Source organism: Aquarana catesbeiana, linkage group LG03 (genome assembly GCF_042186555.1).
Source record: "Aquarana catesbeiana isolate 2022-GZ linkage group LG03, ASM4218655v1, whole genome shotgun sequence".
In the NCBI taxonomy this organism is placed as follows: Eukaryota; Metazoa; Chordata; class Amphibia; order Anura; family Ranidae; genus Aquarana; species Aquarana catesbeiana.
In genome coordinates, this window is record NC_133326.1 from 675,687,237 (window position 1) to 675,696,121 (window position 8,885).

Sequence of the window (8,885 nt, forward strand, 5' to 3'; positions counted from 1 at the left end):
AATTGACAGAGGCAGGTTTGTTGTAGACTGGGTGGCCATTCCAGAGGGCACACATAAAGTGGGGCTGACTCGTGGAATCAAGGGAATTGAGGTAAGAGAGTGGGAATTACAGCTACTGTCAGAGAAGGTAGACTGGCAATTCTGGGAGTGAGAGTTGGCTGAAGGAGGGCCAGGGTTTGGGGCAATATATCCCCAGAAATTAGAAGTAGTAGGATGGTGAGGGCGGTAAGGTGGGAGTGGGTTTTTTTACAAGGGCAGGTGCTGCAGTGAAGTGGAAGTGGGGACATTGTGTGGGCTCAGAATGAGCAGGAGGTGATAAGTGCAGTAATATTGAGAGGGCAAAAGTGAGGGGGATATGTACAGGCTGTGGGGTGGAGAGGGGGAATGAGTTTGAGGAGAGAGGGCATTATTACATAGAAGATTAGTATGAGCATGTTGGAGGTTGGAGAGAGGGGGGAAAAGGAAGGCTGAGTGAAAGGGAAAAGATGAAGGGGAACTTCCAGACAACTTGGTGTGGAGCACTAATGTTTGTACTTGCTTTTTGTAGAAGTGCCTTAGTTAAAGTGCAATGCTGAATGTGTACCCATGTTGCACGTGCCAGGCACTTAACGCCGAAGTGACACTTTATACAAGGAGTGGAAAACCTACCTTGGCAAACCGTCCCAAAAGTTGAACTAAATGTATACTGGGAGGTTAACAGTTATTCAATTAAGAGCTAATTAAAAAGGCACATCGTGAAAGTGGGGGTTTTCTGGCCTAAACAGAGTGCAGAGAAAGAGGGAGACAGCAAGATACGGCTAGGGGTTTGATCTTGGCCAAGGCAGCATAATAAAAAAGTAAGTGTAACTTCCAAACAGACAAGTGAAAACTGCAGTTTCAAACTCCTAGCAAGGCAGAAGTGGATTGCAGACAGGCAAAGTGGCTTTTGTGTTGCAGGGAAGAGTTTAGGCAGTTACCCGTGTTGAAAGCGCATTGGGTCCAATGATCATTGAGTACCATTATTTTAATATCAATACAGACACAGATATGACCACAAGGAAACAAACCGTTGATTCAGTATTGTGGTTTGGGAGCGGGTGAACTGGCATAATTTTTTTACCTTATACAAAAATTCTATGCATACACTATTACATTTTGAAAATAACACTCAACTCTTAGACACTGTCTGATTCTGTATCAGGCTTTGTAAATTCCCCCTAATGAATACACAAAACTCCCTTAATCAAGATATACTGTATATCCAATTCTAAATTTTGACCATACCATAATGGCTATGACTGACACTAAAACAGCAGTATCTCTAGGGAAGTCACTGACATGTTTGCCATAATCCATTTGTTTACCAAGTTGAAGTAGTGATGCCCTTGGAACAATTGCAGCTAAGGGTTAGTACCTCAAGTTTTAAGCTTCAGCCTATCACTGGTGATGAAACTTTTCTAGTCAATATCAGCATGCCTAAATGTGTGCTCTTTTGCCTACAGTAATTTTGATCATTCTAGTGAATGCTGTTACTTAGTAGGCACTTAGTAGGCAATGACTTCATAAAGCATTCAATAAAAGGAAGTTAAACCTTTCCCAGCATTTCCTCTCTGTTCATGTCTTGGAAGTTAAGTCTTCGGTATAATGCAGAGTCCATATTCTGGAATTTCTGGGTGGCCTTGTACATTTTGCTGAGCACAGGGGCCAATGGTTCAAAACCTGCTGTTTTTGCAAGCCATTGGTTGTACTCCCACTGGTTTGTTCCACAATGGTGAAAATATTTTAAGGGTATCCCAGAATTCTGGGTTTTTAAGACTTCTTCCGGGGATTCTGAAAGCATTTCCCCTGGAGGAGGCAGCTGACATTTACTCTCCCGTACAGACAGAAAAACTGAGCCTAGCAATGAAACAATGAGAAAGGTATCACAATTTTAACAGCTCCACTGAAGCCCAGAGTAGGGTAGCGAGCATGAATGAGGTGCTTGTAGAGTGGTGGAAGATGACCCTATTCTACATTCGTTCCCACAATGTCTTTATCCTCCAAGTCCACTCTAGGAAGGACTGATTTCACATTAGGTTTCTCAGATGCTAGTTCAAGTTTATCCACACTTTTTCTAGCCAACTTCTCTCTCTGGCCTGTCTTCTGGTTGACCATAACTTCACTGCCAGTCAACAAAAATTGGTAGTTATATTTATAACCGGTACAGAAAATCATAGTGTCTGCTATAATGTATGTGCCATCTTCACAAATAAAACTAGTGGCGGTAGCCCAAACTATTGGAGGCACCAAGGAGATGTTTTCTGGTAGGGCCCACTGTAACTGAGGACCTTGGTGGCTCAGAATGACATGCTGAGCATGTGAAGACAGCTCCGGGGCAATATTAATTCCAGATGGTCCTACACCCAGGAGGACAACTGAGCAGGAAGAGTAATAATGGCTGTGCAACACTTGACCTGGAAAAGGTGTGGAAACTAAACTCACAGTAAAACTCTGCTTTCATTGATACACAGTAGCGGGCATAATGGCTACACAATGAAGTCTGCTATTTATTGTTATTATAATTAACTATTTTTTTATCTGTTAAAGAACCCAGCTTTTGAAAAACTACCCAACCCAAAAAATCTAATGCTTCTACCTTGCAAATCTGGTAACCACAGCAACATTTCATTGCCAAGTCATAAAACTCGCCCACTGTTGTGTGATTAAAGCAAGCAGACCCTCCCACTTAAAACTCAACCTCACAACGACTTCTATAAATACCTAAGAATACATCATGCCATGGCTTCTATCGTTTGGTCGGACCAACCTCTCATGACTGACATCATCAGAGCCTATAAATGCCCTGCCTCCCCTATTAAGGGATCCTCATTGTTCTACAAAGTGATTAGCAACACACAGAACCACAAGAAATTACCAGTTATGGAAAAGTGGGAACAGACCCTAACCTTCTCGGCAAACTTAACAACATGGAACCAAGCATCACGCCTCACCTTGAAAGTGCCTATGACACTGGGAAATGGCACAAAAACTGTTCCACCAATGGTACCAAACACTGGCAAAACTAGCCCATTTTTCACCTTCCCAATCACCTGCTTGCTGGAGGAAATGTGGCTATGTCGGATCGAATATCAACGTCTGGTGGTCCTGCCCCAAACTTTCACTTTTATGGCACTTTGTTCAAACCCTCTGCACCAACCTTACTGGCAACTCCACAAATATCACACCCAACTGGCTCTCCTAGGCCTAGGGTTTGAAGCTTGGGACAGTCAATACCATGTTACCCCCACCCACATCCTAATTGCAGCTAGACTTTCGATATCAAGAAACTGCAACAGCGACTCTTTAACCTCTCCTCAACTCATTCTTCTGACCCTCCATCCACACCTACAACTGGAGCTCATGTTTGCCAAAGCAAACCTAAACCTACCTAAATTCCAAAAGGACTGGGCTCCCTGGCTCAAGTACAATCCTTACTCTACTAACTTCATACCATCTCATTAACACGAATTACTCCACATTCCTAGGCTCATCTTATATATCATCCTCACCTGTACGAACGCGACCCAATTTCATCTCCTAGTACCATCACCTCTTCCCCAGCTGGAATGGACTTACATTTGGCTACACGTAGATCTATGGAACTTTTATTCAATAAGGCATATTAGACTTTTATGTTCACTTTCTTATGTAACACAATTATACAGCTCTACAACTAATACTGTATGTATACTTTGAAATTATTCGATAAAAAAGTTCTAAGTTAATAAAAAAGTAAAAAAAACTCAACTTCAGCCAAAATGTAATTAAAGCAAAAGTTCTACCTGCTGATTTTTCTCTTTATTGCATCAATCATTTTTGACCCAGTGACATCCTCACTACTTCTCATCCCTTTGCTTCTCTGGGAGAAGCTCACAGTGTGCAGTGAAATCAGAGTAAGCTGATTCAGTATAGAAGGGGAGCCTGTATAACTGTGCAAGATTAAAGAGAGTCCTGGAGTTCACTATTGAAGGGTTAGATCCTCTGTCAAGTATTGATATTGTTGTTTTTCCCAGTTTGAATTTCCCATCACATTCTGTTCCGAGTAACAATGGGTATCAGGACAAACAGGGTCTATCTCCCCAGTGGGGTTGGAAATGAAAACCTGCCAGAGGTTCTAAACCATCCCCATTTCATCCAAAATTGATAAAAGATTGGCTTCACATTTTCTTTAATGATAAGTAAATCCGTGAGGATTCCGTATATATGAGAAAACAAAACAAAGGCAATAAAGGTATGACATGTATGGTAATTGAACAAACATCAAATACAATTAATAAAATTAGAAACTTTTTCAAATAAATAATATAAAATTGGAGTAATAACTATGTTTGTAAAAAGTATTTTTTATTTAAATCGGAGTGTTATTTAAAAGACCATACAATATTTCAGGTTTAACTATAAAAAGTTTTGAAGTAAATGAAACAACTGTTATCGAGAGTTTTATTTTTCAAATCCAATATGTTATTTTAAATACAAATTTAAAAAAAGACACCTTTATTGAATGGTTAATAAAGACATATTAAACAATTCATTTTAAATTTATATTTCTATGTTATGCATAAAGGAGTAATGACAATGTCAAATACAAAAAAAGTAAAATAGTAAAACATTATTTTTAATTAAAAATATGTAAAAAGATTGGACCATCATCTCTATTCAAATATAATCCTATAATCCTATTCAAACCAATGCGTTACTTTGAATACAAATAAAAAAAGACACATTTAATGAATGGTTAATAAAGACATCTTAAATAGTTCATTTAAAATGTATATTTTTATGTTGGTCCTAAAGGTATTGATGGTGTCATATTCAAAAAAGTCAAATAGTGCAAAATATTTTTTTATTTAAATAAAAAATTGTAAAACTATCAGACCATCATTTCTAGTCAAATAAACATATTTTTTTATGACTAGCCATGCAGAGAATAAAAAAGAGCTCAGTAAACTGAAGTCACCTTAAAAATGCAGATACTGGAAATACTGTACTATCAGTGGCGGCCCATTCATTAGGGGCGCACGCTGCCGCCCCCCCCGTCCATGCGTCCGGCCCCCTAATTTACATACAGGGCGCCAGACTATGGATTCCAATGGGGGGGGGGTTTAAGCACCTGATTACAGCCTGAGGCACTGATAGGCTTCAAAAAAGGGTGGGCTCGAGGCACAGAGCACTGCGCCCCGATCCCACCCAGCTGTGAGACGATAGCGAATGAGCATTCGCTACTTTCACACGAAATTTCCTCCCCGTAAATCAGGAGGCGGGTCGTGAGACCCGTTTCCCGATTGGCCAAAACGACAGGCGATCCTGTTGGACGCCTAGCGCTTAGGAGGAAGGGAGTGGAGACGCACGGCGGAAGCCATGGAGGAAGCCGCTGGAGGAGCAGACACTGGAGCCACTGCCCGCACCCCGCCACCTAGGTGGTGTCCGCCCGCCGTGTTGGAGGACACCGTAGCCTTAGTAAGTGCCGGACTGCCGGCCGCCTGGTGAGGGGGGGCGCTTGGTAGTGCCGCCCAGGGGGGGTTGTTCCCTCCCCCCCCCAAAAAAAAATAAAACACCAGCTGCCACTGTGTACTATTATCACAGTTAAGTAATCACTAATAATGTATTTTTAAAATACAGTTACTACAAGTACCTGAATACTGTATGTCTTTAGCTTCCTATTCTCCTCTGAAGGAAGGGTGTTTTATTTAATTTGAAGAAATCTTCTTTCTATTTGAAATGTTTCATTATGCATGTAAAACTGGGCAGCCATTTTCACTTATAAGATGTCCAGTTTTCCTAGAGGATCAAAGCCCTGCTGATATACCTGATCACACCTGCTTGAGTGACAGCCTATTGATAGGTCGGTCATCAAGGTGATAAATAAGGACAAAGAACACAATTCATACTACAACAGACTATTCAATTACAGGGGGAGTGGGAGGCTGGGGGATTGGGGGATTAGGCTTCTAGTGTGTTTTGAGGTTTGTACTCTTATAAGATATCACGCTGCCACTGGAATAATCCATTGTCTTTTCGTCTATAGTATTACCGGAGAAAGAACAGTTCTGGTTATAGTTAACCTGTCTTTTTCTCTTTGTCCATGCAATTTAAAGCATATCTAAACCCAAAAACAAAAAATAAAATATATTGTAGCTTACCATTCCCTGAATGTGGTGTCTACATTCGTTTTCATCTTTCAGGCTAAGTACTGTATATGGCCTGCAAGTACAGAGATATTTCTGTCAATCCTGACAGAAATCCAGTGTCCTTGTCATTTCCTGTGCACTGAACTGAAATCTCAAAACAAAACTTAGCTGTCTCAGCTATCTTCTATTAAATACAAAAACAACTCCACCCCTATAATAAAGAGGTGAGGGGAAAGTGTTCTGTAGCTCAAGTCAGGATGACGTGACAACACTGCTCCTCCATGGGCAAAGGAAATGGTCACTTTAAAAGTACGTGTAAAGCCAAAAACCGTTTTTGTTTTGGATAGAGTAGAGAATGGCTCAGATATTTTGGGAAGATTTCCACTCATAAACACAACAGGAAGTTAGAGAAAATCTCTCCAAAATGAGGAGGAGAATACAGTTTTCACTGGAGTGTGTGTGTCTCCAATGGATGCTTGCCCTTTTAATCCTGTTCCAGTGACAACTCAAAAATTTTGGATTTCCCATCACATTCTGTTCTGAGTGACAATTGGTCATGAGGACAAACTGAAAGAGTATATCTCCCCAGTGGAGTTGAAAATAAAAACCTGGCAGAGGTTCTAAGACATTTATACACAATTACATTTTAAAAAGAAAGCTCAACTCTCACACTCTGTCTGACTCCGTATCAGACTTTGGAACCTCCCCCTAAAGAGTAACCAAGAATCCCGTAATCAAGATATACTGTATATCCCATTCTAAATTTTGACCATACCATAATAGGTATGACTGTCACTAAAGCAGCAGCATCTCTAGGCAAGTCACTGACAGGTTTGCCACAATTCATTTGTTGACCAATTTGCAGTAGTAATGCCCATGGAACAAAAGCAGCTATAGAGCTAGGGGTTAGTACCTCAAGTTTTGAGCTTCAGTCTATCATTGCTGATGAAGCTTTTCTAGTCAATAGCAGTACGCTTCAGTTGTGCTCTTTTTCTTTTGCCTGCAGTAATACTCCTCATCTTAGTGATTGTATCACTCTCAGAACAAAAGGCACTACTGTGATTTAGTAGGCACTTAGTACAACATGCCAACTAGTAGGCAATGACTTCATAAAGCATTCAACAAAGGAAGTGGAACCTCTCCCTTCATCTCAAACTCCTCTCTGTTCAAGATCTGGAAGTTGAGTCTTCGGTATAATGCAGGGTCCATATTCCGGAAGTTTCGGGTGGCCTCGTACATTTTGCTGAGCACAGGGGCCAACGGTTCAAAACCTGCTGTATCTGCAAGCCACTGGTTGTACTCCCACTGGTTTGTTCCAAGACGGTGAAGATATTTTAAGGGTATCCCAGAATTCTGGGTTTGTAAGACATCTTCACGGGATTCTAAAAGCATTTTCTCTGGAGGAGGTAGCTCTAACTTACCCTCCAGTACAGACAGAAAAAAACTGTGCTTGGCAATGAAACAATGGGAAAGGGATCACAATTTTAACAGCTCCAATGAAGCCCAGAGTAGGGAAGCGAGCATGAACGAGGTGCTTGTAGAGTGGAAAGAGATGACCCTGTTCCACATTAGTTCCCACAATGTCTTCATCCTCTAACAAGTCCACTCTAGGAAGGGCTGATTTCACATTTAGAGTTTCATTTACCTGAGGGTTTTCATCATTTTTCTTAAACCCTTTCCCAGATCCTAGTTCTTCAAGTCCATCTACATCTTTTCTCACCACCTTCTCTCTCTTGTCTATCTTCTGGTTGGTCGTTGTGTCACTGCCAGTCAACAAGAATGGGTAGTTATATTTATAACCGGTAGCAAAAATCATAGTGTCTGTCATAATTTCTGTTCCGTCTTCACAAATCAGACTATTGTAAGTAGCGCGCACCACTGGAGGCACCAATGAGAGGTTTGCTGGTGGGGTCCACTGTAAAGGAGGACCCCGGTGGCTCAGACTGACATGCTTAGCATGTAGAGACAGTTCTAGGGCAATATCAATTCCAGATGGTCCTGCACCCAGGATGACAACTGAACGGGAAGAGAAGACCTCTGGGTAGCGATAATAATGGCTGTGCAACACTTGACCTGAAAAAAGTGTGGGAACAAATTAGTGACTGGTTACAGATAAAATGTTACTTTAATAAAAAATTGATATCATTGCTAGTCTGTTATATAAGGTTCTAATAATCATCTATCTCAATTGTACAGTACAGGGCACAGGCTGGTTATGGTATGGAAATCCAACCCATGTGGTGCTCAAGGACTTCTTCTCAGCAAAGATACCATGTAACAGGAAGTGTTTGGCAAAACACAAATACTCCAAATCTTCATTTTATTTAAACGTCGATAAAACCAACCAATCTTTCAACGGGCTTCTGCCTTACAGGGTCTTAATCATAGTTTTATGGACAAGCTTACCCCATTTCTACACCCTTCTCTGTCAGTACCCCAAAGAGGAATACCCTTACTGATAGCAGTGGCAGAAATCTAGGAACTGAGACAAAAGCTCAGATATTTATCCTGCCAAAGGTCTGTAAACACTCAAACCACTAAGAGTGACAATGCTTTCTGAGTACAGGAGCAAGACCTTATTTTAACACTGCTCTCTGCGTTCAAACAAATAAAATAAAAATTCATTATGACTGGGTTAGTCCTCAAAAGATTTTCACCCCTCGAAGAATCATGCAAAGCTCTATCTAGTGGAAAAAGAGTTCACAAAAAAATCGGAATGTCCTGGTAGTAGACCCTGCC

General features: G+C 41.0%; 2 pseudogenes; both read right to left on the reverse strand.

Annotated features, from left to right (window-relative positions):
• Positions 1-1,495: 1,495 nt before the first annotated feature.
• On the reverse strand, positions 1,496-3,552 carry LOC141134102 (uncharacterized; annotated as a pseudogene).
• A 3,701-nt stretch (positions 3,553-7,253) lies between these two features.
• On the reverse strand, positions 7,254-8,226 carry LOC141134103 (uncharacterized; annotated as a pseudogene).
• Between the last annotated feature and the right edge of the window lie 659 nt (positions 8,227-8,885).